Source organism: Arachis ipaensis, chromosome B6 (assembly GCF_059453495.1).
Source record: "Arachis ipaensis isolate K30076 ecotype BB chromosome B6, ASM5945349v1, whole genome shotgun sequence".
NCBI lineage: Eukaryota > Viridiplantae > Streptophyta > Magnoliopsida > Fabales > Fabaceae > Arachis > Arachis ipaensis.
The window spans coordinates 65,523,274-65,551,087 of record NC_142441.1 but is presented as its reverse complement, the minus strand read 5'-3'; the positions used below and the strand labels follow the sequence as shown (position 1 = coordinate 65,551,087).

The 27,814-nt window shown below is 42.6% G+C and overlaps 3 non-coding genes and 21 pseudogenes across 3 annotated transcripts; all 24 read right to left on the bottom strand.

Moving 5' to 3' along the window:
• Positions 1 to 98: 98 nt before the first annotated feature.
• Positions 99 to 217, bottom strand: LOC148556743 (5S ribosomal RNA; annotated as a pseudogene).
• An 11,513-nt stretch (positions 218 to 11,730) lies between these two features.
• LOC148556742 (5S ribosomal RNA) lies at positions 11,731 to 11,849 on the bottom strand (annotated as a pseudogene).
• A 193-nt stretch (positions 11,850 to 12,042) lies between these two features.
• LOC148556741 (5S ribosomal RNA) lies at positions 12,043 to 12,178 on the bottom strand (annotated as a pseudogene).
• Positions 12,179 to 12,366: 188 nt separating this feature from the next.
• Positions 12,367 to 12,485, bottom strand: LOC148556740 (5S ribosomal RNA; annotated as a pseudogene).
• A 187-nt stretch (positions 12,486 to 12,672) lies between these two features.
• Positions 12,673 to 12,791, bottom strand: LOC148556739 (5S ribosomal RNA; annotated as a pseudogene).
• A 178-nt stretch (positions 12,792 to 12,969) lies between these two features.
• LOC148556738 (5S ribosomal RNA) lies at positions 12,970 to 13,088 on the bottom strand (annotated as a pseudogene).
• A 189-nt stretch (positions 13,089 to 13,277) lies between these two features.
• On the bottom strand, positions 13,278 to 13,413 carry LOC148556737 (5S ribosomal RNA; annotated as a pseudogene).
• Positions 13,414 to 13,603: 190 nt separating this feature from the next.
• Positions 13,604 to 13,722, bottom strand: LOC148556736 (5S ribosomal RNA; annotated as a pseudogene).
• Positions 13,723 to 13,901: 179 nt separating this feature from the next.
• LOC148556735 (5S ribosomal RNA) lies at positions 13,902 to 14,020 on the bottom strand (annotated as a pseudogene).
• Positions 14,021 to 14,213: 193 nt separating this feature from the next.
• Positions 14,214 to 14,332, bottom strand: LOC148556734 (5S ribosomal RNA; annotated as a pseudogene).
• A 193-nt stretch (positions 14,333 to 14,525) lies between these two features.
• On the bottom strand, positions 14,526 to 14,644 carry LOC148556733 (5S ribosomal RNA). The gene has a single exon (XR_015890423.1). It is a non-coding gene; the product is annotated as a 5S ribosomal RNA (ribosomal RNA).
• A 503-nt stretch (positions 14,645 to 15,147) lies between these two features.
• LOC148556732 (5S ribosomal RNA) lies at positions 15,148 to 15,283 on the bottom strand (annotated as a pseudogene).
• A 179-nt stretch (positions 15,284 to 15,462) lies between these two features.
• Positions 15,463 to 15,581, bottom strand: LOC148556731 (5S ribosomal RNA; annotated as a pseudogene).
• A 192-nt stretch (positions 15,582 to 15,773) lies between these two features.
• On the bottom strand, positions 15,774 to 15,909 carry LOC148556730 (5S ribosomal RNA; annotated as a pseudogene).
• Positions 15,910 to 16,090: 181 nt separating this feature from the next.
• LOC148556729 (5S ribosomal RNA) lies at positions 16,091 to 16,209 on the bottom strand (annotated as a pseudogene).
• A 181-nt stretch (positions 16,210 to 16,390) lies between these two features.
• Positions 16,391 to 16,509, bottom strand: LOC148556728 (5S ribosomal RNA; annotated as a pseudogene).
• Positions 16,510 to 16,688: 179 nt separating this feature from the next.
• LOC148556727 (5S ribosomal RNA) lies at positions 16,689 to 16,807 on the bottom strand (annotated as a pseudogene).
• A 191-nt stretch (positions 16,808 to 16,998) lies between these two features.
• LOC148556726 (5S ribosomal RNA) lies at positions 16,999 to 17,134 on the bottom strand (annotated as a pseudogene).
• Positions 17,135 to 17,315: 181 nt separating this feature from the next.
• LOC148556725 (5S ribosomal RNA) lies at positions 17,316 to 17,434 on the bottom strand (annotated as a pseudogene).
• Positions 17,435 to 17,615: 181 nt separating this feature from the next.
• Positions 17,616 to 17,734, bottom strand: LOC148556724 (5S ribosomal RNA; annotated as a pseudogene).
• Positions 17,735 to 17,914: 180 nt separating this feature from the next.
• Positions 17,915 to 18,033, bottom strand: LOC148556723 (5S ribosomal RNA; annotated as a pseudogene).
• Positions 18,034 to 18,541: 508 nt separating this feature from the next.
• Positions 18,542 to 18,660, bottom strand: LOC148556722 (5S ribosomal RNA). The gene has a single exon (XR_015891790.1). It is a non-coding gene; the product is annotated as a 5S ribosomal RNA (ribosomal RNA).
• A 179-nt stretch (positions 18,661 to 18,839) lies between these two features.
• Positions 18,840 to 18,958, bottom strand: LOC148556721 (5S ribosomal RNA). Its single transcript, XR_015891595.1, has one exon. It is a non-coding gene; the product is annotated as a 5S ribosomal RNA (ribosomal RNA).
• Positions 18,959 to 19,138: 180 nt separating this feature from the next.
• LOC148556720 (5S ribosomal RNA) lies at positions 19,139 to 19,257 on the bottom strand (annotated as a pseudogene).
• Positions 19,258 to 27,814: the final 8,557 nt, after the last annotated feature.

Sequence of the window (27,814 nt, the reverse complement as noted above, 5' to 3'; positions counted from 1 at the left end):
GCGAGCTTGCCAAAAATCAGGTCATTGAGGCTCGCTTTAGCTAAACAATTTAATATAGCGTCGTTTAAAGAACAAGGGTAAGCACGACGTAAAAAAAAAAGGTGCAACACGAGGACTTCCTAGGAGGTCACCCATCCTAGTACTACTCTCGCCCAAGCACGCTTAACTGCGAAATTCTGATGGGATCCGGTGCATTAGTGCTGGTATGATCGTACCTGTTAAAGTATGCGCACACAATTATCATAAGCATGTCTCGCGACGTAGGGTAAGTCGAGCTGTGAATCCCTGCGGGGCCCATGCGAGCTTCCCGAAAATCAGGTCATTGAGGCTCGCTTTAGCTAAACTATTCAAGATAGCGTCGTTTAAAGAACGAGGGTAAGCACGACGTAAAAAAAATAAAAAAAAAGAGGTGCAACATGAGGACTTCCCAGGAGGTCACTGGTGCACGAATTGTGAATCACACTTTTCACAACTCGTACCACTAACCAGCAAGTGCACTGGGTCGTCCAAGTAATACCTTACGTGAGTAAGGGTCGAATCCCACGGAGATTGTTGGTTTGAAGCAATCTATGGTTATCTTGTAAATCTTAGTCAGGAAGTCAATTATGTTTATCAGTTGAATTGTGAATAACCAAGAGAGCATAAATTAAAGGTTACTTGTTGTGCAGTAATGGAGAATATGTTGGGGCTTTGGAGATGCTTTGTCTTCTGAATCTCTGCTTTCCTCTGTCTTCTGATTCATGCACGCACGCCCTCCTATGGCAAGCTGTGTGTTGGTGGATCACCGTTGTCAATGGCTACCTTCCGTCCTCCCAGTGAAAACTACGCTCACGCGCTCTGTCACAGCACGGCTAATCACCGGTTGGTTCTCGATCCGGTTGGAATAGGATTTACTATCCTTTTGCGTCTGTCACTAACGCCCAGCCTTCAAGAGTTTGAAGCTCGTCACAGTCATTCAATCCTTGAATCCTACTCGGAATACCACAGACAAGGTTTAGACTTTCCGGATTCTCATGAATGCTGCCATCAGTTCTAGCTTATATCACGGAGATTCTGATTAAAGAATCTAAGAGATACTCATTCAATCGTATATAGAACGGAGGTGGTTGTCAGGCACACGTTCATGATTTGAGGAAGGTGATGAGTGTCACAGCTCATCACCTCCATCACAGTTAAGCGCGAATGAACATCTTAGATAGGAACAAGCGTGTTTGAATGGAAAACAGAAATACTTGCATTAATTCATTGAGACACAGCAGAGCTCCTCACCCCCAACAATGGGGTTTAGAGACTCATGCCGTCAGAGAATACAAAGTTTAGATCTGAAATGTCATGAGATGCAAAATAAGTCTCTAAAAGTTGTTTAAATACTAAACTAGTAGCCTAGGGTTACAAAATATGAGTGGACTATGATGGATGATGCAGAGATCCACTTCTGGGGCCCACTTGGTGTGTGCTGGGGCTGAGATTTAAGTGAGTCACGTGCAGAGGCCATTTGTGGAGTTGAACGCCAGTTTTTATGCCAGTTTGGGCGTTCAACTCCAGTTTTTGATCCTTTTCTGGCGCTGGACGCCAGAATTGGGCAGAGAACTGGCGTTGAACGCAAGTTTACGTCGTCTATCCTTGTGCAAAGTATGGACTATTATATATTTCTGGAAAGCCCTGGATGTCTACTTTCCAATGCAATTGGAAGCATGCCATTTCGAGTTATGTAGCTCCAGAAAATCCACTTTGAGTGCAGGGAGGTCAGAATCCAACAGCATCAGCAGTCCTTTTTCAGCCTGAATCAGATTTTTGCTCAGCTCCTTCAATTTCAGCCAGAAAAATACCTGAAATTACAGAAAAACACACAACTCATAGTAAAGTCCAGAAATATGAATTTTTCCTAAAAACTAATAAAAATAGACTAAAAACTAACTAAAACATACTCTAAACTATATGAAATTATCCCCAAAAAGCGTATAAAATATCCGCTCATCACAACACCAAACTTAAACTGTTGCTTGTCCTCAAGCAACTAGACAAATAAAATAGAAGACTAATAGGTTGAGAAGCAATAATATCTCAGAGTTTTTGATTGAAGCTCAGATCCTAATTAGATGAGCGGGACTAGTAGCTTTTTGCTTCTGAACAGTTTTGGCATCTCACTTTATCCATTGAAGCTCAGAGTGATTGGCATCTATAGGAACTCAGAATTCAGATAGTGTTATTGATTCTCCTAGTTCAGTGTGATGATTCTTGAACACAGCTTCTTTATGAGTCTTGGCTGTGGCCCTAAGCACTTTGTTTTCCAGTATTACTACCGGATACATAAATGCCACAGACACATAACTGGGTGAACCTTTTCAGATTGTGACTCAGCTTTGCTAAAGTCCCCAATTAGAGGTATCCAGAGTTCTTAAGCACACTCTTCTTTTTGCTTTGGACCTTGACTTTAACCTCTCAGTCTCAAGTTTTCACTTGACACCTGCACGCCACAAGCACATGGTTAGGGACAGCTTGGTTTAGCCGCTTAGACCAGGATTTTATTCCTTTAGGCCCTCCTATCCACTGATGCTCAAAGCCTTGGGATCCTTTTTATTTGCCCTTGCCTTTTGGTTTTAAGGGTTATTGGCTTTTTGCTCTTGCCTCTTGGTTTTAAGAGCTTTTGGCTTTTTCAGCTTGCTTTTTCTTTTTCTTTCTATTTTTTTTTCTGCAAGCTTTGTTCTTTGCTGCTTTTTCTTGCTTCAAGAATCATTTTTATGATTTTTCAGATTATCAATAACATGTCTCATGTTCATCATTCTTTCAAGAGTCAACATATTTAACAGTCTTAAACAACAAATTCAAAAGACATATGCACTGTTCAAGCATTCATTCAGAAGACAGAAAGCGTTGCCACCACATGTTACTAATTAGAATTTTTCTTATTAAAAACTCGAAATTTTATTGCCTCTTATTCAAAAGATCTACTATTTTATTCATGTTTGCTGATGATGAGAAAAATAGACTATAACTTAATTGGGGATAAAATCAAACTAGACACTAATTACTACTAATGATCATGTAATGAAGACACAAACATAGATAAGTATTTAACATAGAGAAAACGAAAAACAGAGAAAGTAAGAACAAGGAACGAGTCCACCTTAGTGATGATGGCATTTCCTTCTTGAGGCACCAATGATGTTCTTGAGCTCTTTTATGTCTCTTCCTTGCCTTTGTGGCTTGATTCCTAGTGATTTTTGGTATTTCTATCCTCAGTTGCTTCCAATAATTATGTGGAGGGAAGTGCATCCCCTGAGGTATCTCTTGATTTGCAGCCACATGTTCTACCACTGAGCTATAGATCCTTCACATAATTGTGATGTCCACACCAAACTTAGAATGTTGCTCGCCCTCGAGCAAAAGAAGAGGGAATAGATGAAGAAGAAGATGTGGAAATAAAAAAACTAGGATTATGAGGAGGAAAGGTGGGGATCCTGTGGGGTCCACAGATCTTGAAATGATCCTGTGAGGTCCACAGATCTTGAGGTGTCAAGGCATTTACATCCCTGCACCAATTTGGGCATGCAAAATGCCCTTGCACACAACTCTGGGCGTTCAGCGCCAGGTTGGTGCCCATTTTGGGCGTTCAACGCCCCTTTGCTGCCATTTCTGGCGTTGAACGCCAGAACCATGCTTGTTCTGGGCGTTCAGCGCCAGGATGCTCCCATTCTGGGCGTTCAGCGCCAGAACTATGCTCTGTTCTGGCGTTTGAACGCCAGACAGATGCTCCTCCAGGGTGTGATTTTTCTTCTGCTGTTTTTGATTCCGTTTTTGATTTTTTTTTGTTTATTTTGTGACTCCACATGATCATGAACCTAAGAAAACATGAAAAACAATAAAAATAAGAATTAGATGAACATTGGGTTGCCTCCCAACAAGCGCTTCTTTAATGTCCTTAGCTGGACCTTGCTGAGCTTTTAATCTAGCTTCAGCCTTGAGCATTCTTGCTCAATGTTGCCTTCTAGATAATGCTTGATTCTCTGTCCATTGACAATGAACTTCTTATTAGAATCAATATCTTGAAGCTCCACGTAACCATATGGTGATACACTTGTAATCACGTATGGTCCCCTCCACCGGGATTTCAGTTTCCCGGGGAATAGCCTGAGTCTAGAGTTAAACAACAGAACCTTCTGTCCTGGTTCAAAGATTCTAGATGACAGCTTTCTGTCATGCCACTTTTTTTATTTTTCTTTGTATAGCTTGGCATTTTCGAAAGTTGTGAATCTGAACTCCTCTAGCTCATTTAGCTGGAGCAATCTTTTTTCTCCTGCTAATTTGGCATCAAAGTTTAGGAATCTGGTTGCCCAGTAGGCCTTATGTTCCAGTTCCACGGGCAGGTGACATGCCTTACCATACACCAGTTGGTATGGAGAGGTCCCTATAGGGGTCTTGAATGCTGTTCTGTAAGCCCACAGAGCATCATCCAAGCTCCTTGCCCAATCCTTTCTACGGGTATTTACTGTCTGTTCCAGGATTCTCTTTAATTCTCTGTTAGAGACTTCAGCCTGCCCATTGGTTTGTGGATGATATGGAGTGGCCACCTTGTGGCGAATTCCATACCGAACCATGGCAGAGTAAAGCTGTTTATTGCAGAAGTGAGTGCCCCCATCACTGATTAGTACTCTAGGGACACCAAACCTGCTAAAAATATGTTTCTGGAGGAACTTCAGCACTGTTTTAGTATCATTGGTGGGTGTGGCAATAGCCTCAACCCATTTTGATACATAGTCAACTGCCACCAGAATATAAGTGTTTGAGTATGATGATGGGAAAGGTCCCATGAAGTCAATTCCCCATACGTCAAACAACTCAATTTCCAAGATTCCTTGTTGAGGCATGGCGTAACCATGAGGCAGATTACCAGCTCTTTGGCAACTGTCACAATTACGTACAAACTCTCGGGAATCTTTATAGAGTGTGGGCCAATAGAAGCCACATTGGAGGACCTTGGTGGCTGTTCGCTCACCTCCGAAATGGCCTCCATATTGAGATCCGTGGCAATGCCATAGGATCCTCTGTGCTTCCTCTCTGGGGACACACCTACGGATAATTCCGTCTGCACATCTCTTAAAGAGATAGGGTTCATCCTACAAGTAGTACTTTGCATCAGTAATTAGTTTCTTTTTTTGTATTCTATTGTACTCCTTGGGTATGAACCTTGCAGCTTTATAGTTTGCAATATCGGCAAACCATGGTGCTTCCTGAATGGCAAATAGATGCTCATCAGGGAACGTCTCAGAGATCTCAAGGAAGGGGAGGGACGTCCCTTCCACTGGCTCTATCCGGGACAGATGATCAGCTACTTGGTTCTCTATCCCTTTTCTGTCTCTTATTTCTATATCAAACTCTTGCAGAAGCAATACCCATCTGATGAGCCTGGGTTTTGAATCCTGCTTTGTGAGTAGATACTTAAGAGCAGCATGGTCAGTGTACACAATCACCTTTGATCCTACTAAGTAGGATCTGAACTTGTCAATGGCGTAAACCACTGCAAGTAATTCCTTTTCTGTGGTTGTGTAATTTTTCTGGGCATCATTTAAAACGTGACTGGCATCATAAATGACATGCAGAAGCTTGTCATGCCTCTGTCCCAATACTGCACCAATGGCATGATCACTAGCATCACACATTAGCTCAAATGGTAATGTCCAGTCTGGTGCAGAAATGACTGGTGCTGTGACCAGCTTAGCTTTCAGCGTTTCAAACGCCTGCAGGCACTCTGTGTCAAACACAAATGGCGTGTCAGCAGCTAGCAGATTGCTTAGAGGTTTTGCGATTTTTGAAAAATCCTTTATAAACCTCCTATAGAATCCTGCATGCCCCAGAAAGCTTCTGATTGCCTTAACATTGGCAGGTGGTGGTAATTTTTCAATTACCTCTATTTTTGCTTGATCCACCTCTATTCCCTTGTTTGAGATTTTATGCCCAAGAACAATTCCTTCAGTCACCATGAAGTGACACTTTTCCCAGTTTAAAACTAGGTTGGTTTCTTGGCATCTTTTCAGAACAAGTTTTAGGTGATCAAGATAGGAGCTGAATGAGTCTCCATATACTGAGAAGTCATCCATGAAGACTTCCAGAAATTTTTCCACCATATCAGAGAAAATACAGAGCATGCATCTCTGGAAGGTTGCAGGTGCATTGCATAGCCCAAAGGGCATCCTTCTATAAGCAAACACTCCGGATGGACATGTGAATGCTGTTTTCTCTTGATCCTGGGGATCTACTGCAATCTGGTTATAGCCTGAGTAGCCATCCAAAAAGCAGTAATAATCATGACCTGCTAGTCTCTCTAGCATCTGGTCTATGAATGGTAAAGGAAAATGATCCTTTCTGGTGGCTGTATTAAGCCTTCTGTAGTCAATACACATGCGCCACCCTGTAACTGTTCTTGTAGGAACCAGTTCATTTTTTTCATTATGAATCACTGTCATGTCTCCCTTTTTTGGGACGACTTGAACAGGGCTCACCCAGGGGCTATCAGAAATGGGATAAATAATCCCAGCCTCTAGTAATTTGGTGACCTCTTTCTGCACCACTTCCTTCATGGCTGGATTTAGCCGCCTCTGTGGTTGAACCACTAGTTTGGCATTATCCTCCAATAGGATTTTGTGCATGCATCTAGCTGGGCTTATGCCCTTAAGGTCACCTATGGACCACCCAAGAGCTGTCTTGTGTGTCCTTAGCACTTGAATAAGTGCTTCCTCTTCCTGTGAATTTAAAGCAGAGCTTATGATCACTGGGAAGGTGTCACCTTCTCCTAGAAATGCATATTTCAAGGATGGTGGCAGTGGCTTGAGCTCTGGTTTAGGAGGTTTTTCCTCTTTCAGAAGAAAGTTCAGAGGCTCTTTCATGTCCCCTGAGTCCTCCAAATTAGGCTGAACATCTTTAAAGATGTCTTCCAACTCTGATTTGAGACTCTCAGCCATGTTGATCTCTTCTACCAAAGAGTCAATAAGGTCAACTTTCATGCAGTCTGTTGATGTGTCTGGATGCTGCATGGCTTTGACAGCGTTCAACTTGAACTCGTCATCGTTGACTCTCAGGGTTATTTCCCCCTGTTGGACGACAATGAGGGATCGTCCAATTGCTAGGAAGGGTCTTCCTAGAATGAGAGTGGCACTCTTGTGCTCCTCCATTTCCAGCACAACAAAGTCAGTGGGAAAGGCGAATGGCCCAACTCTGACAATCATGTCCTCAATCACGCCTGATGGGTATTTAGTGGAACCATCAGCAAGTTGGAGACATATCCGGGTTGGTTTAACTTCTTCAGTTAAGCCAAGCTTCCTGATAGTGGATGCAGGTATTAGGTTGATGCTTGCCCCAAGATCGCATAAGGCTGTCTTGGTGCAATTACCTTCCAATATGCATGGTATCAGAAAACTCCCAGGGTCTTTAAGCTTTTCAGGAAAGCTTTTCAGAATGACTGCACTGCATTCTTCAGTGAGGAGAACTCTTTCTGTTTCTCTCCACTCCTTTTTATGACTCAAGATTTCTTTCATGAACTTGGCATAAGAAGGTATTTGCTCAAGTGCCTCTGCAAAAGGAATCTTTATTTCAAGAGTCCTAAGATAATCTGCAAAGCGAGCAAATTGCTTATCCTGCTCCTCTTTCCAGAGTTTTTGAGGATAAGGTATCTTGGCTTTATATTCCTCAACCTTAGTGGTTAAAGAAGCCTTTTTAGAGGGGTTGTTATCAGCACTTGTGTGTGTCTGATCCCTCACTGGCAATTGAGTACCAGAGTCAGAAGCTGGAGTGACGTTAGACGCCAACTCACTGTCTGTTCCTGGCGCCTGAACGCCAGAAATGTGCCCATTTTGGGCGTTCAACGCTGGATTATGCCCCCTTTGGGCGTTCAACGCCAGATTCTTGCCCATTTCTGGCGTTGAACGCCAATCCTGCCTTGTTTCTGGCGCTGAACGCCAGTTTTGGGCATGGTCTGGGCGTTCAGCGCCAGCCTTCCACCCATTTTCTGGCGTTTTAGTGCCAGAATTATTTTTCCCTGGGCTCTTACTGTCCTCAGGGGAATCTTTGGTGGGTCGCTCATTTCTTGAATTTTTGATGCCTTGAGGTGGGGTATTTAATGTTTTCCCACTTCTTAATTGAACTGCTTGGCATTCTTCTGCTATTTGCTTTGATAGCTGCTGCTTTGTTTGCTTAAACTGTTCGTCCATATGTATATTAGCTATCCTTGTCTCCTATAACCTGTCTTTGAATTCAGCTAGCTATTTTGTTAGAAAATCTAATTGCTGATTGAATTCAGCAGCTTGTTGTACAGTACTGAATTCAGCAGTTACTGTTTTAACCTCTTCATTCATGGAAGGGTTGCTGCTTAGATACAGATGTTGATTCCTGGCAACTGTATCAATGAGCTCTTGAGCTTCTTCAATTGTCTTTCTCATATGGATAGATCCACCAGCTGAGTAATCTAAAGACATCTGAGCTCCTTCTGCAAGCCCATAGTAGAAGATGTCTAACTGAACCCACTCTGAAAACATTTCAGAGGGGCATTTTCGTAGCATCTCTCTGTATCTCTCCCAGGCATCATAAAGAGATTCATTATCTCCTTGTTTAAAGCCTTGGATGTCCAGCCTTAGCTGTGTCATCCTTTTTGGAGGGAAATATTGATTCAGGAATTTTTCTGTCAGCTGTTTCCATGTTCTTATGCTGGCCTTAGGTTGGTTGTTTAACCACCTCTTGGCTTGATCTTTTACAGCAAATGGAAACAGTAATAGTCTGTAGACATCCTGATCTATTTCCTTATCATGTGCTGTGTCAGCAATTTGTAAAAATTGTGCCAGAAACTCTGTAGGTTCTTCTTGTGGAAGACCGGAATACTGGCAACTTTGCTGCACCATGATAATGAGCTGAGGATTCAACTCAAAGCTACTAACTCCAATGGAGGGTATGCATATGCTACTCCCATATGAAGCAGTAGAGGGGTTAGAATATGACCCCAAAGTCCTCCTGGACTGTCCCTCTCCACTTATGTCCATGATGGATATATGGATATAACTTGGACTGATTTACCTTTTTATTTATTTTATTTTATAAGAAGTAAATACTTAAATAAAATAAAATAACTAAAAAGAATTTGAATTTTGAAGTAAAATATATATATATATATATATATTTTTTTCGTAAAAAAAATAAAAAATAATTAGTTAAAAAAAGGAAATTTTTGAAAAAGAGGGAAGATATTTTCGAAAATTAGAGAGAGAGAGTTAGTTAGGTAGTTTTGAAAAAGTTAAGAAACAAACAAAAAGTTAGTTAGTTAGTTGAAACAAATTTTGAAAAGATAAGAAGTTAGAAGTTAGAAGAGATATTTTGAAAAGATATTTTTGAATTTAGTGAGGAGAGAGAAAAACAATAAGATAGTACAAGATTAAAATTTTTAGATCTAATGCTCCTTGTTTTTGAAAATTTTGGAGGGAAAACACCAAGGAACACCAAACTTAAAAATTTTAAGATCAAGACACAAGGAAACTCAAGAACACTTTGAAGACTCACAAGAACACAAGAACATGAAGGAAGAACACCAAACTTAAAATTTTTAGAAAACCAAACCAAAATTTTCGAAAATCAAAGGGAAATCAACAAGAAAACACCAAACTTAAAGTTTGGCACAGGATTTAATAGAAAAATTATTTTTGAAAAAGGTTTTAAAAAAAAATATGATAGCCAATTATCATGAACATAAACACCACGTTCTAAATAACTGAGCTATAAGTTTAAAGTATTTTAACAAGGGATAAATAATAAAAGACTCTAAACCAAAAAAGAAAGATTTTTCCTAATCTAAGCAACAAAATAATCCGTCAGTTGTTCAAACACGAACAATCCCCGGCAACGGCGCCAAAAACTTGGTGCACGAATTGTGAATCACACTTTTCACAACTCGTACCACTAACCAGCAAGTGCACTGGGTCGTCCAAGTAATACCTTACGTGAGTAAGGGTCGAATCCCACAGAGATTGTTGGTTTGAAGCAATCTATGGTTATCTTGTAAATCTTAGTCAGGAAGTCAATTATGTTTATCAGTTGAATTGTGAATAACCAAGAGAGCATAAATTAAAGGTTACTTGTTGTGCAGTAATGGAGAATATGTTGGGGCTTTGGAGATGCTTTGTCTTCTGAATCTCTGCTTTCCTCTGTCTTCTGATTCATGCACACACGCCCTCCTATGGCAAGCTGTGTGTTGGTGGATCACCGTTGTCAATGGCTACCTTCCGTCCTCCCAGTGAAAACTACGCTCACGCGCTCTGTCACAGCACGGCTAATCACCGGTTGGTTCTCGATCCGGTTGGAATAGGATTTACTATCCTTTTGCGTCTGTCACTAACGCCCAGCCTTCAAGAGTTTGAAGCTCGTCACAGTCATTCAATCCTTGAATCCTACTCGGAATACCACAGACAAGGTTTAGACTTTCCGGATTCTCATGAATGCTGCCATCAGTTCTAGCTTATACCACGGAGATTCTGATTAAAGAATCTAAGAGATACTCATTCAATCGTATATAGAACGGAGGTGGTTGTCAGGCACACGTTCATGATTTGAGGAAGGTGATGAGTGTCACAGCTCATCACCTCCATCACAGTTAAGCGCGAATGAACATCTTAGATAGGAACAAGCGTGTTTGAATGGAAAACAGAAATACTTGCATTAATTCATTGAGACACAGCAGAGCTCCTCACCCCCAACAATGGGGTTTAGAGACTCATGCCGTCAGAGAATACAAAGTTTAGATCTGAAATGTCATGAGATGCAAAATAAGTCTCTAAAAGTTGTTTAAATACTAAACTAGTAGCCTAGGGTTACAAAATATGAGTGGACTATGATGGATGATGCAGAGATCCACTTCTGGGGCCCACTTGGTGTGTGCTGGGGCTGAGATTTAAGTGAGTCACGTGCAGAGGCCATTTGTGGAGTTGAACGCCAGTTTTTATGCCAGTTTGGGCGTTCAACTCCAGTTTTTGATCCTTTTCTGGCGCTGGACGCCAGAATTGGGCAGAGAACTGGCGTTGAACGCCAGTTTATGTCGTCTATACTTGTGCAAAGTATGGACTATTATATATTTCTGGAAAGCCATGGATGTCTACTTTCCAATGCAATTGGAAGCATGCCATTTCGAGTTCTGTAGCTCCAAAAAATCCACTTTGAGTGTAGGGAGGTCAGAATCCAACAGCATCAGCAGTCCTTTTTCAGCCTGAATCAGATTTTTGCTCAGCTCCTTCAATTTCAGCCAGAAAAATACCTGAAATTACAGAAAAACACACAACTCAAAGTAAAGTCCAGAAATATGAATTTTTTCTAAAAACTAATAAAAATAGACTAAAAACTAACTAAAACATACTCTAAACTATATGAAATTATCCCCAAAAAGCGTATAAAATATCCGCTCATCAGTCACCCATCCTAGTACTACTCTCGTCCTAGTACTACTCTCGCCCAAGCACGCTTAAATGCGGAGTTCTGAGGGGATCCGGTGCATTAGTGCTGGTATGATCGCACCTATTAAAGTATGCGCATGCAATTATCATAAGCATGTCTCGCGACGTAGGGTAAGTCGAGCTGTGAATCCCTACGAAGCCTGTGCGAGCTTGCCGAAAATCAGGTCATTGAGGATCGCTTTAGCTATACTATTTAAGATAGCGTCGTTTAAAGAACAAGGGTAAGCACGACGTAAAAAAAAAAAAAGAAGAGGTGCTACACGACGACTTCCTAGGAGGTCACCCATCCTAGTACTACTCTCGCCCAAGCACGCTTAACTACGGAATTCTGATGGGATCCGGTGCATTAGTGCTGGTATGATCGCACCTGTTAAAGTATGCGCACACAATTATCATAAGCATGTCTCGCGACGTAGGTTAAGTCGAGCTGCGAATACCTGCGGGGCCCGTGCGAGCTTGCCAAAAATCAGGTCATTGAGGCTCGCTTTAGCTAAACTATTCAAGATAGCGTCGTTTAAAAAACGAGGGTAAGCACGACGTAAAAAAAAAACAAAAAAAAAAAGAGGTGCAACATGAGGACTTCCCAGGAGGTCACCCATCCTAGTACTACTCTCGTCCTAGTACTACTCTCGCCCAAGCACGCTTAACTGCGGAGTTCTGATGGGATCCGGTGCATTAGTGCTGGTATGATCGCACCTACTAAAGTATGCGCATGCAATTATCATAAGCATGTCTCGCGACGTAGGGTAAGTTGAGCTGCAAATCCCTGCGGGGCCCTTGCGAGCTTGCCGAAAATCAGGTCATTGAGGCTCACTTTAGCTTAACTATTTAATATAGCGTCGTTTAAAGAACAAGGGTAAGAACGACGTAAAAAAAAAAAAAAGAAGAGGTGCTACACGAGGACTTCCTAGGAGGTCACCCATCCTAGAACTACTCTCGCCCAAGCACGCTTAACTGCGGAATTCTGATGGGATCCGGTGCATTAGTGCTGGTATGATCGCACCTGTTAAAGTATGCGCACACAATTATCATAAGCATGTCTCGAGACGTAGGTTATGTCGAGCTGCGAATACCTGCGGGGACCGTGCGAGCTTGCCGCAAATCAGGTCATTGAGGCTCGCTTTAGCTAAGCTATTCAATATAGCGTCGTTTAAAGAACAAGGGAAAGCACGACGTAAAAAAAATAAAAAAAAAGGTGCTACACGAGGACTTCTCAGGAAGTCACCCATCCTAGTACTACTCTCGCCCAAGGACGCTTAACTGCAGAATTCTGATGGGATCCGGTGCATTAGTGCTGGTATGATCGTACCTGTTAAAGTATGCGCACACAATTATCATAAGCATGTCTCGCGACGTAGGGTAAGTCAGGCTGCGAATCCCTGCGGGGCCCGTGCGAGCTTGCCGAAAATCAGGTCATTGAGGCTCGCTTTAGCTAAACTGTTCAAGATAGCGTTGTTTAAAGAACAAGGATAAGCACGACGTAAAAAAGAAGGTGCTTCATGAGGACTTCCCAGGAGGTCACCCATCCTCGTACTACTCTCGCCCAAGCACGCTTAACTGCGGAATTCTGATGGGATCTGATGCATTAGTGCTGGTATAATTGTACCTGTTAAAGTATGCACACACAATTATCATAAGCATGTCTCGCGACGTCGGGTAAGTCGAGCTGCGAATCCCTGCGGGGCCCGCGCGAGCTTGCCGAAAATCAGGTCATTGAGGCTCGCTTTAGCTAAACTATTCAAGATAGCGTCGTTTAAAGAACGAGGGTAAGCACGACGTAAAAAAAACAAAAAAAAAGAGGTGCAACAAGAGGACTTCCCAGGAGGTCACCCATCCTAGTACTACTCTCGTCCTAGTACTATTCTCACCCAAGAACGCTTAACTGCGGAGTTCTGATGGGATCCGGTGCATTAGTGCTAGTCTGATCGCACCTATTAAAATATGCGCACACAATTATCATAAGCATGTCTCGCGATGTAGGGTAAGTTGAGCTGCGAAGCCCTGCGGGGCCCGTGTGTGCTTGCCGAAATTCAGGTCATTGAGGTTCGCGTTAGCGAAATTATTCAGGTTTGCGTCGTTTAAAGAACGAGGGTAAGCACGACGTAAAAAAAAAAAAAAAAAAAGAGGTGCTACACGAGGACTTCCCAGGAGGTCACCCATCCTAGTACTACTCTCGCCCATGCACACTTAACAGCGGAATTCTGATGGGATCCGGTGCATTAGTGCTGGTATAATCGTACCTGTTAAAGTATGCGCACACAATTATCATAAGCATGTCTCGCGACGTAGGGTAAGTCGAGCTGCAAATCCCAGCGGGGCTCGTGCGAGCTTGCCGAAACTCAGGTCATTGAGGCTCGCTTTAGCTAAACTATTCAAGATAGCGTCATTTAAAGAACAATGGTAAGCACGACGTAAAAAAAAAAGGTGCTACACGAGGACTTCCCAAGAGGTCAACCATCCTAGTACTACTCTCGCCCAAGCACGCTTAACTGCGGAATTCTGATGGGATCCGGTGCATTAGTGCTGGTATGATCGTACCTGTTAAAGTATGCGCACACAATTATCATAAGCATGTCTCGCGACGTAGGGTAAGTCGAGCTGCGAAGCCCTACGGGGCCCGTGTGAGCTTGCCGAAAATCAGGTCGTTGAGGTTCGCTTTTGCAAAACTATTCAAGTTAGCGTCGTTTAAAGAACGAGGGTAAGCACGACGTAAAAAAAAAAAAAGAAAAAAAAGGGATGCAACACGAGGACTTCCCAGGAGGTCATCTATCCTAGTACTACTCTCACCCAAGCACGCTTAACTGCGGAGTTCTAATGGGATCCGGTGCATTAGTGCTGGTATGATCACACCTGTTAAAGTATGCGCATATAATTATCATAAGCATGTCTCGCGATGTAGGGTAAGTCGAGCTGCGAAGCCCTGCGGGGCCCGTGTGAGCTTGCCGAAAATCAGGTCGTTGAGGTTCGCTTTTGCGAAACTATTCAAGTTAGCGTCGTTTAAAGAACGAGGGTAAGCACGACGTAAAAAAAAAAAAAGAAAAAAAAGGGATGCAACACGAGGACTTCCCAGGAGGTCACCCATCCTAGTACTACTCTCGCCCAAGCACGCTTAACTACGGAGTTCTGATGGGATCCGGTGCATTAGTGCTGGTATGATTGCACCTGTTAAAGTATGCGCACACAATTATCATAAGCATGTCTCGCGACGTAGGGTAAGTCGAGCTGCGAATCCCTGCGGGGCCCGTGCGAGCTTGCCGAAAATCAGGTCATTGAGGCTCGCTTTAGCGAAAGTATTCAAGTTAGCGTCGTTTAAAGAACGAGGGTAAGCACGACGTAAAAAAAAAGTGGTGCAACACGAGGACTTCCCAGGAGGTCACCCATCCTAGTACTACTTTCGTCCTAGTACTACTCTCGCCCAAGCACGCTTAACTGCGGAGTTTTGATGGGATCCGGTGCATTAGTGCTGGTATCACCTATTAAAGTATGCGCACAGAATTATCATAAGCATGTCTCACGACGTAGGGTAAGTCGAGCTGCGAAGCCCTACGGGGCCCGTGTGAGCTTGCCGAAAATCAGGTCATTGAGGTTCGCTTTAGCGAAACTATTCAAGATAGCGTCGTTTAAGGAACGAGGGTAAGCACGACGTAAAAAAAAACAAAAGAAAAAAGAGGTGCAACATGAGGACTTCCCAGGAGGTCACCCATCCTAGTACTAGTCTCGTCCTAGTACTACTCTCGCCCAAGCACGCTTAACTGCGGAGTTTTGATGGGACCCGGTGCATTAGTGCTGGTATGATCGCACCTATTAAAGTATGCGCACACAATTAGCATAAGCATGTCTCGCGACGTAGTGTAAGTCGAGCTGTGAAGCCCTGCGGGGTCCGTGTGAGCTTGCCGAAAATCAGGTCATTGAGGTTCGCTTTAGCGAAACTATTCATGTTAGCATCGTTTAAAGAACTAGGGTAAGCACGACGTAAAAAAAAAGGGTGCAACACGAGGACTTCCCAGGAGGTCACCCATCCTAGTACTAATATTGCCCAAGCATGCTTAACTGTAGAGTTCTGATGGGATCCGGTGCATTAGTGCCGGTATGATCGCACCAGTTAAAGTTTGCCCACACGATTATAATAAGCATGTCTCGCAACGTAGGGTAAGTCGAGCTGCAAATCCCTACGGGGCCCGTGCGAGCTTGCCGAAAATCAGGTCATTGAGGCTCGCTTTAGCTAAACTATTCAAGATAGCGTCGCTTAAAGAAAGAGGGTAAGCACGACGTAAAAAAAAAAACCAAAAAAAAGAGGTGCAACATGAGGACTTCCCAGGAGGTCACCCATCTTAGTACTACTCTCGTCCTAGTACTACTCTCGCCCAAGCACGCTTAACTGCAGAGTTCTGATGGGATCCGGTGCATTAGTGCTGGTATGATCGCACCTATTAAAGTATGCGCACACAATTATCATAAGCATGTCTCGCGACGTAGGGTAAGTCGAGCTGCGAAGCACTGCGGGGCCCGTGAAAGCTTGCCGAAAATCAGGTCATTGAGGTTCGCTTTAGCGAAACTATTCAAGTTAGCATCGTTTAAAGAACGAGGGTAAGCACGACGTAAAAAAAAAAGTGGTGCAACACGAGGACTTCCCAGGAGGTCACCCGTCCTAGTACTACTCTCGCCCAAGCACGATTAACTGCGGAATTCTGATGGGATCTGGTGCATTAGTGTTGGTATGATCGCACCTGTTAAAGTATGCGCACACAATTACCATAAGCATGTCTCGCGACGTTGGGTAAGACGAGCTGCGAATCCCTGCGGGGCCCGTGCGAGCTTGCCGAAAATCAGGTCATTGAGGCTCGCTTTAGCGAAAGTATTCAAGTTAGCGTCGTTTAAAGAACGAGGGTAAGCACGACGTAAAAAAAAAAGTGGTGCTACACGAGAACTTCCCAAGAGGTCACCCATCCTAGTACTACTCTCGCCCAAGCACGATTAACTTTGGAATTCTGATGGGATCTGGTGCATTAGTGCTGGTATGATCGCACCTGTTAAAGTATGCGCACACAATTATCATAAGCATGTCTCGCGACGTTGGGTAAGTCGAGTTGCGAATCCCTGCGGGGCCCGTGCGTGCTTGCCGAAAATCAGGTCATTGAGGTTCGCTTTAGCGAAACTATTCATGTTAGCGTCGTTTAAAGAACTAGGGTAAGCGCGACGTAAAAAAAAAGGGTGCAACACGAGGACTTCCCAGGAGGTCACCCATCCTAGTACTAATATTGCCCAAGCACGCTTAACTGTAGAGTTCTGATGGGATCCGGTGCATTAGTGCTGGTATGATCGCACCAGTTAAAGTATGCCCACACGATTATAATAAGCATGTCTCGCAACGTAGGGTAAGTCGTGCTGCAAATCCCTACGGGGCCCGTGCGAGCTTGCCGAAAATCAGGTCATTGAGGCTCGCTTTAGCTAAACTATTCAAGATAGCGTCGCTTAAAGAAAGAGGGTAAGCACGACGTAAAAAAAAAACAAAAAAAAAGAGGTGCAACATGAGGACTTCCCAGGAGGTCACCCATCTTAGTACTACTCTCGTCCTAGTACTACTCTCGCCCAAGCACGCTTAACTGCGGAGTTCTGATGGGATCCGGTGCATTAGTGCTGGTATGATCGCACCTATTAAAGTATGCGCACACAATTATCATAAGCATGTCTCGCGACGTAGGGTAAGTCGAGCTGCGAAGCACTGCGGGGCCCGTGTAAGCTTGCCGAAAATCAGGTCATTGAGGTTCGCTTTAGCGAAACTATTCAAGTTAGCATCGTTTAAAGAACGAGGGTAAGCACGACGTAAAAAAAAAAGTGGTGCAACACGAGGACTTCCCAGGAGGTCACCCATCCTAGTACTACTCTCGCCCAAGCACGATTAACTGCGGAAGTCTGATGGGATCTGGTGCATTAGTGTTGGTATGATCGCACCTGTTAAAGTATGCGCACACAATTACCATAAGCATGTCTCGCGACGTTGGGTAAGACGAGCTGCGAATCCCTGCGGGGCCCGTGCGAGCTTGCCGAAAATCAGGTCATTGAGGCTCGCTTTTGCGAAAGTATTCAAGTTAGCGTCGTTTAAAGAACGAGGGTAAGCACGACGTAAAAAAAAAAGTGGTGCTACACGAGAAATTCCCAAGAGGTCACCCATCCTAGTACTACTCTCGCCCAAGCACGATTAACTTTGGAATTCTGATGGGATCTGGTGCATTAGTGCTGGTATGATCGTACCTGTTAAAGTATGCGCACACAATTATCATAAGCATGTCTCGCGACGTTGGGTAAGTCGAGTTGCGAATCCCTGCGGGGCCTGTGCGTGCTTGCCGAAAATCAGGTCATTGAGGTTCGCTTTAGCGAAACTATTCAAGTTAGCGTCGTTTAAAGAACGAGGGTAAGCACGACGTAAAAAAAAAAGGGTGCAACACGAGGACTTCCCAGGAGATCACCCATCCTAGTACTAATCTTGCCCAAGCGCGCTTAACTGTAGAGTTCTGATGGGATCCGGTGCATTAGTGCTGGTATTATCGCACCTGTTAAAGTATGCGCACACGATTATTATAAGCATGTCTCGCAACGTAGGGTAAGTCGAGCTGCGAATCCCTACGGGGCCCGTGCGAGCTTGCCGAAAAGCAGGTCATTGAGGCTCGCTTTAGCTAAACTATTCAAGATAGCGTCGTTTAAAAAAAGAGGGTAAGCACGACGTAAAAAATAAACCAAAAAAAAGAGGTGCAACATGAGGACTTCCCAGGAGGTCACCCATCCTAGTACTGCTCTCGTCCTAGTACTACTCTCGCCCAAGCATGCCTAACTGCGGAGTTCTGATGGAATCCGGTGCATTTGTGCTGGTATGATCGCACCTATTAAAGTATGCGTACACAATTATCATAAGCATGTCTCGCGACGTAGGGTAAGTCGAGCTGCGAAGCACTGCGGGGCCCGTGTGAGCTTGTCGAAAATCAAGTCACTGAGGTTCGCTTTAGTGAAACTATTAAAGTTAGCGTCGTTTAAAGAACGAGGGTAAGCATGACGTAAAAAAAAAAGTGAAGCAACACGAGGACTTCCCAGGAGGTCACCCATCCTAGTACTATTCTCGCCCAAGCACGCTTAACTGTGGAGTTCTGATGGGATCCGGTGCATTAGTGCTGGTATGATCGCACCTGTTAAAGTATGCGCACACAATTATCATAAGCATGTGTCGCGACGTAGGGTAAGTCGAGCTGCGAATCCCTGCAGGGCCCGTGCGAGCTTGTCGAAAATCAGGTCATTGAGGCTCGCTTTAGCTAAGCTATTCAATATAACGTCGTTTAAAGAACAAGGGTAAGCACAACATAAAAGAAAGTGGTGCAACACGAGGACTTCCCAGGAGGTCACCCATCCTAGTACTACTCTCGCCCAAGCACGCTGAACTGCAGAGTTCTGATGGGATCTGGTGCATTAGTGCTGATATGATCGCACCTATTAAAGTATGCGCACACAATTATCATAAGCATGTCTCGCGACATAGGGTAAGTCGAGCTGCGAAGCCCTGTGGGGCCCGTGTGAGCTTGCCGAAAATCAGGTCATTGAGGTTCGCTTTAGCGAAACTATTCAAGTTAGCGTCGTTTAAAGAACGAGGGTAAGCACGACGTAAAAAAAAAAGGGTGCAACACGAGGACTTCCCAGGAGGTCACCCATCCTAGTACTACTCTTGCCCAAGCACGCTTAACTGTAGAGTTCTGATGGGATCCGGTGCATTAGTGCTGGAATGATCGCACCTGTTAAAGTATGCGCACACAATTATCATAAGCATGTCTCGCAACGTAGGGTAAGTCGAGCTGCGAATCCCTACGGGGCCCGTGCGAGCTTGCCGAAAATCAGGTCATTGAGGATCGCTTTAGGTAAACTATTCAAGATAGCGTTGTTTAAAGAAGGAGGGTAAGTGATGACAAGTCATCTTAGCCTATTTTAACTAGTCTTTTTCTTTTGTTTTCATTAAAATTATGCACTTTCTTGAGCTACAAGCAAGCCAATTAGGTAGATTTTCATGTTTCCTTTGATTTAATCAACCATGTATGAATTCATGCTATTTCATGAGGTTTTATACTATAATTGTTACATATTATGAAAGAATGAATATCTCATGATTTCAAGCATAGCTTTGATGTGTTTGGTTGATTAATGATAGGTGAAGAAAGCTTGGAGAAATGTTGAAGCAAGAAGGAATAGCTAGGAGTAAAGAGAAGACAATGGAATAAGTGAAATTGAACCAGGAAGCAAAAAGCTGGACCTAAAGTTAGCCTCAAACTTTTGCACAAACTTTTGGGTGAAAAGTTAGCCCCAACGTTAGGCCCTAACTTTTGGGCTAACGTTGGAACTTGAAAATCACTCCCTGGGTACCAAAAGTTTGCGCCAACGTTAGCCCCTAACTTTGAGGCTAACGTTGGCACATGAAAATCCTCCCTGGGCACCAAAAGTTTGCGCCAACGTTAGCCCCCTAACTTTGAGGCTAACGTTGGCATGAAGAAAACCTCCCTGGGCACCAAAAGTTTGCACCAACGTTAGCCCCCTAACTTGGAGGCTAACGTTGGCACATGAAAATCACAAGGGGAGGAGCAAAATTTTGCGCCAACGTTAGCCCCCTAACTTGGTGGCTAACGTTGGCACATGAAAATCACAAGGGGAGGAGCAAAAGTTTGCGCCAACGTTAGCCCCCTAACTTGGTGGCTAACGTTGGCGCCACAAGTGCACAAGGTAAGGCCAACGTTAGGGCCAAAGTTAGACCCCTAACTTTGGCACCAACGTTGGTATCAGATGGATATAGCTGCTGATATGAAAAGTTTGGGCAAAAGTTAGCCCCCTAACTTTTGCTCAAACTTTTGGTCCAACTTTTGCAAAACTCAAACCCGGTTCAATTGGTTCGTTTTGGTTCCTCTCCAAACTCCAAGAGCAATCAACCAATGCCTCTTTCAACCCAATTCCACCAAGAGCAAAGGCCCAACTCAAGGCTTGAAGATCATTGGAAGAAAGTGTATAAATAGGATAGAATTCAAGTTCTTCGGAGAGCTTTTCTTTTGGAATTTTCATAATAGTTTTCAGAGAGCTTTTGATATTGAGTGATCTTTAATTTCTTTGTCTTGGGGAAGGAGAATACACTTCTCTTCCTCTCAGTTTTATTGCTTTCAATTTCAATTACAATTGTCTTGGATTTTTGGGTTGGAGAATTGAAGAAATTCTGTTTCAATCTCAACCTTGGATCTGACTGCTTTGTTTACTGCTTGATTGAATTTCAATTTCTGTTAATTGCTCTTCATCCACTCTCTTTGAATTTCAATTTCAATTTCTTGTTGGATCTAGGAAGGCATTGAGATCTAGACTTGGTTTTCTAGTCTCTGGGTCCTGAGATCTAATTTCCCAATTTTACATTTTCTGTTTACTGTTTTCATGTTCATTTACTTTTCTGCTTCAAGATCCAATCTAACCCAAACCTTCTTCTACTTCTCTGCTTGATGCAATTTACTTTTCCTTGTTTAAATTCTGCAAATCCAATCCCCAATTCCCTTTACAATTCCAGCTGTTTACATTTCTTGCACTTTAAGATTCTGCTATTTACATTTCTTGCTTTCTAAGTTTCTGCTATTTAATTTCTTGTTCTTTAAGATTCAGCACTTTAATTCCCTGTTCTCTTTACTTCCATGCAATTTAATTTCTGCAAATCACAAAACACTCAACCAAATCTTGATTCGCTTCACTAATTTAACCACTAAGCTAAAATTGCTCAATCCTTCAATCCCTGTGGGATCGACCTCACTCCTGTGAGTTTTTATTACTTGATACGACCCGGTACACTTGCCGGTTAGATTTGTGCGTTTTGGGAGAAATTTATTTTTCACCAAAATACTCATCAAGTTTTTGGTGCCGTTGCCGGGGATTGATTAGATTGACAATGATTAAGTGAGGTGGTGATCTAGATCAAGCACTTTCTCTTTAATTTTGATTAACCCACTAACTGTTTGATTTTTCGCTTAAACTAACTAACACTTCAATCTAGAAGTAGATTGAAGTGTCACTGGTTTTGTGCATTTCTCATGCTCTGCTTGTATGTCAGGTACAAGAAGAACCATACCCAATTTTCATGAACAAGACGAAAGAACTCTCAGGAGGTTAAGAAGAGCTGAAAGAGGGAAAAATATTGTTGGAGAAGAGGAATCAGACGAAGAATTCCAAGAGATGGAGGAACATTCAACCAATCCACCAGGTGGAGCAGACAACAATAATGACAACCCACTCCAGAGGAGAGTTTTGGCTTCCTATACCTTTGCAAATCCTAGACATTGTGGGAGCAGCATCTTGGCTCCAAATGTCAATGCTAATAATTTTGAACTCAAGCCACAACTCATCACTCTGGTTCAGAACAATTGCTCTTTTGGTGGAGGACCACTTGAGGACCCACACCAACATTTATCCACTTTCTTGAGGATATGCAACACTGTCAAAACTAATGGAGTGCCTCCTGACAGTTACAAACTGATGCTATTCCCATTTTCTCTCAGGGACAAGGCCACTCAATGGTTGGAATCTTTTCCAAGGGACAGCATCAATAACTGGGATGATTTGGTAACCAAGTTTCTTGCCAAGTTTTACCCACCTCAGAGGATTATAAGGTTGAAGGCTGAGGTATAAACATTTACACAAATGGAGGCTGAACCCATCTATGAGGCATGGGAGAGGTATAAGGCTCTAATCAGGAAATGTCCTCCTGCCATGTTTAATGAGTGGGAGAAGCTGCAGAACTTCTATGAAGGCTTAACACTGAAATCCCAGGAAGCTTTGGATCATTCAGCTGGAGGTTCCTTGCAACTCATGAAAACTGCAGAAGAGGCTCAAGAACTCATTGATATGGTGGCCAACAACCAATATTTCTTTGCTCATCAAAGAGGCCGCCAACAAATTAATGAAGAAATTAATGCAGCAAAGTGGATTCAATCCTGGCTCAAAACAAATTAATGCAGCAGCAAATTCAACAATAATTTGAGCAAATGACCAAGAGGATTGATGGCCTCCAAGTTGCAGCAGTTAACACCAACCAACCATCAGCCACATGGGGGCAAAATGAAGAAATCCAAGAGGAGCAACAGCAGGAACAAGTCCAGTACATGCATTCAAGCCCAAATGAATTCTATGGTGATACCTACAACCCCTCATGGAAAAATCACCCCAACCTCAGATGGGGAGACACTCACAACCAAAACCAACACCCATGGCAGAGGAATTCAAACCAAAACAACCCAAGAAACAACCAAAACTACAACCATCAGCAGACTAACCAAAACACATACAGAAAACCTCAAAACAACTACCCTAATCTCAACCAATACCAATCCAATAACCGACCCACCAACCAAAATGCCTATCATCCACCACCCACATCTCACAACCCATCACAAGCACCACCTGAACCTCAAAGACTCACCAACTTAGAGACCTTGATAGAAAAAATGATGAAACACCAGGAAATAACAAACAAAAACCATGAAGCATCATTAAAGAGCCTAGAGAGGCAGATTGGGCAACTCTCCAAGCAAGTATCTGTTGAGAGATCTTCAAACTCACTGCCCAGTGACACAATCCCAAATCCCAAGGAGGAATGCAAGGCAATACAATTAAGGAGCGGGAGAACATTGATAAGCAACAATGACACTACACAGAAGCAAGCAGAGAGCATCAAAGAACCAACAGAGGATGAGAAGCAAGCAAAGGACGATGAAGCTAAGGAGCAAGTTGTGATGCCAAACAAAAGCACTGAGAAACTTAAAGAGAAGGACAACCAGCCACATAGCTCAAAGAAAGTAATCCAGGGACAGCAGCAAATAGGAAAGAGCATCACACCTCCACTGCCATATCCCCAGAGGTTTAACAAAGAGGTTAAAGACCAGCATTTTCACAAATTCCTTGAGATTTTTAAGAAGCTGGAAATCAATATCCCCTTGGCTGAAGCACTTGAGCAAATGCCTCTGTATGCCAAATTCTTGAAGGAGCTTGTCAACAAGAAAAGAAGCTGGGATGAGAAAGAAACCATAATGATTACTGAGGAATGCAGGGCCTTGATTCAAAAGGGGCTTCCTCCCAAGCTTGAGGACCCAGGGAGCTTCCTGTTGCCTTGCACCATTGGGGAATTGACCATCACTAAAGCAATGTGCGATCTCGGAGCAAGTATTAACTTAACACCATCCTCCTTGGTGAAAAAGCTGCATATAGAGGAGGTCAAACCAGTACAAATGTCTCTGGAGCTGGTAGACAAGTCAATGGTATACCCCAGGAGTGTAATTGAAAATCTTTTGGTCAAGGTGGACAGTTTTATATACCCTGCTGATTTTGTGGTTCTAGAATCAAACGATGATGATGGTGACTCTGTTATACTGGGAAGGCCATTCTTGGCCACTGCTAGAGCTATCATAGACGTAGAGGAAGGGGAATTAACTCTCAGGATGCATGACCAGAGTGTCACTCTGAAAGTATTACCAGAGGCACAATTTAGCAAGGAGAAGAAAGACTATATGAAAAATGACCAGGAAGGTCACAGCAACATCCCAATGCTAAGGATTGTGCAGACTGATGAAGAAACCCAAGAGGATATTAGAGTATTAGCCACTGAAAAGAGAGGCCCCCAAGGAAAGCCTACGGCCAGAAAAGAAAGATCAACAAAAGGAAAGATGAAACGCAGAAACAAAGTAAAAAGGGGTTGGAAGAATAGAAAGATTCCAACAGAGGGGCTTTCCAAAGGTGACAAAGTGCAACTGATATATCAACAGCTGGGGGCAACTCAACAAACCGAGGATTACTACACTGTCAGCAACATACTCTCATTAGAGCATGCTGAAATTGAACACCAGAGAACAAAGAAGAGGATCACGGTCAGAGGAGACAAATTGAGGCCCTACAAGCACCAACCACCATAAAAGAAAGCCTCAATGTCAAGCTAATGACAATAAAAGAGCGCTCCATGGGAGCCAACCCATGCTTTAAGATTCATGTCATTTTAAATTCAATAAGTTATGATCAATTGAGCATGAATTCTTTTCTCTTTTCATGAACATGTCCATTGACTGCATGCACTATTTTGAAACATATGCTAAGTTTGGTGTGCCTTCAAGCACACTAAACCAATGTTACAAATAATTCCATTTTGCATGTTTGGAGTATCTTGACAAAGCATATGGCCAAACACTAAGTTTGGTGTCCACATAGCTTCATGAAAAGTAGAAACTCATGCATCAATAATCATACAATTGTTGTTTTCCAAAATCTTATAAATGGAAAAATTCTTTTCCGGTAATGAAGGCATTAATTGTGATGTACCCTTTGACAAGAAACAAGTTTGGTGTTCATCAAACCTTGATGCACCGATTTAGAGATACAATTGATCCTTCATAAAAAAAAAAGGGAGAAAAAGAAAGTATGATGAAAACAATTCTTATGAACATTTAACATTTGAATCTCACTAATTGGAGGAAGATACTCATTTTCTTTATATATGACCAAACATTAAGTTTGGTGTCCTCAAAGGAGAGTGTCACGGTTCAAATGATATAAGAATTGATGGTTCACATAGTATTAATAAAAAGAACACTCTTGCTACGGTTGGATAAAACTAATGTATGTTGTCTTGTTGTGGTGACTAGGAAGTCAAAGAATCTTCAAAGAAAAAGACAAGACAAAGGAAAGCATAGCATGTGGACAAAATCCCATCACATGCCTCGAAAAAGAAATCTGCCACTCCTTGAGAATGATCACGGCAAAGGCAAGGGAAGGAGCAAACTTTGTCTTCATTCATCCTTACATGCATACCTTTGATCTCTGATGCGCATAAACTTGTTATGCCACGATTTAGGAAATTGCACGATCGGCAAAATTCCTTCCGGCAAGTGCACAGAGTGAGGTCGAATCCCACAAGGATTGGTTGAGTGAGCAATTCGGATTAGAAGTGTGTTCTAGTTGAGCGGAATCAAAATTTAGATGAGAATTGCGGAATGTAAAATTGGCGGGAAACGTAAATGACAAGAAATTGAAATGGCAGAATCTTAAATTGCATGAAGTAAAGAGCAGAAGCTAAATTGCTGAAATTAAAAGGGAATGGGAGTGATTGCATGAATTTAATTGCAGAATGTAAAGAGAAAGTGGAAATCAGAAATGGGGAATTCATTGGGTTATAGGAGATATTGAGATCTCCGAATCAAAACATGTTTATCTCTTCCTCAACCAATGCGTTCATTTAATTTTGCTTGGCAATCTTATATGATTGGATCCCAATCCCTTGGCTCACCAATTCTCTCTAAAAACAAACAAATTCCCAATCCCTTGGTTTAAATGTTCATAAGAAGAGATGATGCTCGATCACTGATTATACCACACAGTTTCATGAACCACAATTTGGTAGGATTACATGTCACAATATCCATCCAAACCCCAATCCAATTCACTGTGAGAAAGCTTCTCTAGCATGAATCCTCCATTCCTTTCCCAAGGTTCCGAAGGATTCCAATTATGGGTAGTTTCTTTCCCAAGACAACTACCCAATGGAATTAGATCGAGAAGCTTTCTAACAACATTCAAGAGAAAAGATTGAAGAAGAAGATAAACTATTATTGATTCATTGAATTACAATAGAGCTCCCTAACCCAATGAAAGGGGGTTTAGTGAATCATAGCTCTGAATTCAATTACAAAGATATGAAAACTAGCCAAAATGAAGATAAAATCCCTTCCTAACTTAAATTCTATCCTATTTATACACTTTCTATATTGAGCTTCTGTTGTGTTTCTTGGGCTTTGAGGCCTCTCCCTGCTTTCCTTTTGCCTTGGGTTTATGATCCATAATCTTGATGAGGCTGCTGATCCAAATTCTGTAACATTCATTGAGCCAACTTAGTGATAATCAAATAATGACACATGACTCAACAAATTAAAATTTCAGACTCATCAATCCTTCAGGCCCAATCCCATAAACCATGATATTCAATTGGGTTTCATACCAGAGTAAGTTTAAGTTAATGTTTGTGCTCAAATACTAACTTAAACCGCAATATTTTTGGCCCAGAAACCTTTTCCAAGAGTGGCGTTTAAGTTGCAGTTTAAGCTTAAACTGCAGCTTAAACGCCAGACACTTCCAGTGATGCCTTTTGTGGAAGCACGTTTAAGCTTCAGTTTTAGGTTAAACTGAAGCTTAAACGTGGAAATGGAAGAAGGCAGCCCTGGAGGGTCACTTAGTCGAACACGTTTAAGCTTCAGTTTAAGGTTAAACTGAAGCTTAAACGTGGAGATAGGAAAGGCAGCCCTGGAGGTCGAACACGTTTAAGCTCCAGTTTAAGGTTAAACTGGAGCTTAAACGTGGAAGAGGGGAAAGAGCAACCCTGGAGGAGAAAACTTGGTCGAACACGTTTAAGCTCCAGTTTAAGGTTAAACTGGAGCTTAAACGTGGAATGCTCCTGGTGCCTTTCTTCCTTCTGGCGTTTAACCTCCAGTTTAAGGTTAAACTGGAGGTTAAACGTGAAAATGCTTCTTTGGTGAGAGTTTGTGTCGAACACGTTTAAGCTCCAGTTTGAGGTTAAACTGGAGCTTAAACGTGGAATTGCTCCCATGGTGAATTTCCCACTTCTGGCGTTTAACCTCCAGTTTAAGGTTAAACTGGAGGTTAAACGTGGAAATGCTTCTTTGGTGAGACTTTCATTCTGGCGTTTAACCTCCAGTTTAAGGTTAAACTGGAGGTTAAACTTCAGTTCCAGCATTTCTTAGCCTTCATGATTCTGGCGTTTAAGCTCCAGTTTAAGCTTAAACTGGAACTTAAACTCCACATGTGATATTCAAGCTTCCTTTATTGGTTTTGTTGCTTCCTTGCCTAGCCTCTTCTTCCCTGAAATCATCCAAACAATTGCATCAAAGTCTTGCAAAATTTCATGAGAAATCTTCCATTCATAGCATTCAAGTAATATAACTAAAAACTCATGGAATTTGCATCAAAATCATACTGTTTGGATGGTTCATTGCTTTGTTATTCATTTAACCATTCTTGGTTACTTTAAGCTCAAGAAAATGCATAAAACCACTAAAACTAACAGAAAAATGCTAGTGAAACTAGCCTAAGATGCCTTGGCATCAATCTCCATAAGTCTAATTGCATCCCAGCCCTTCATTGCTCATTTAAAAGCATACCACCTTCAAACCATGCACATGACCGAATCACTCCAACCTTGGAAACTTCACTCCCTTCATCACTCCTCAACATAACAAGCTCTGTGCAACATTTCTCTTACTTTAAACTCCAACCATTTAAACTTCTCT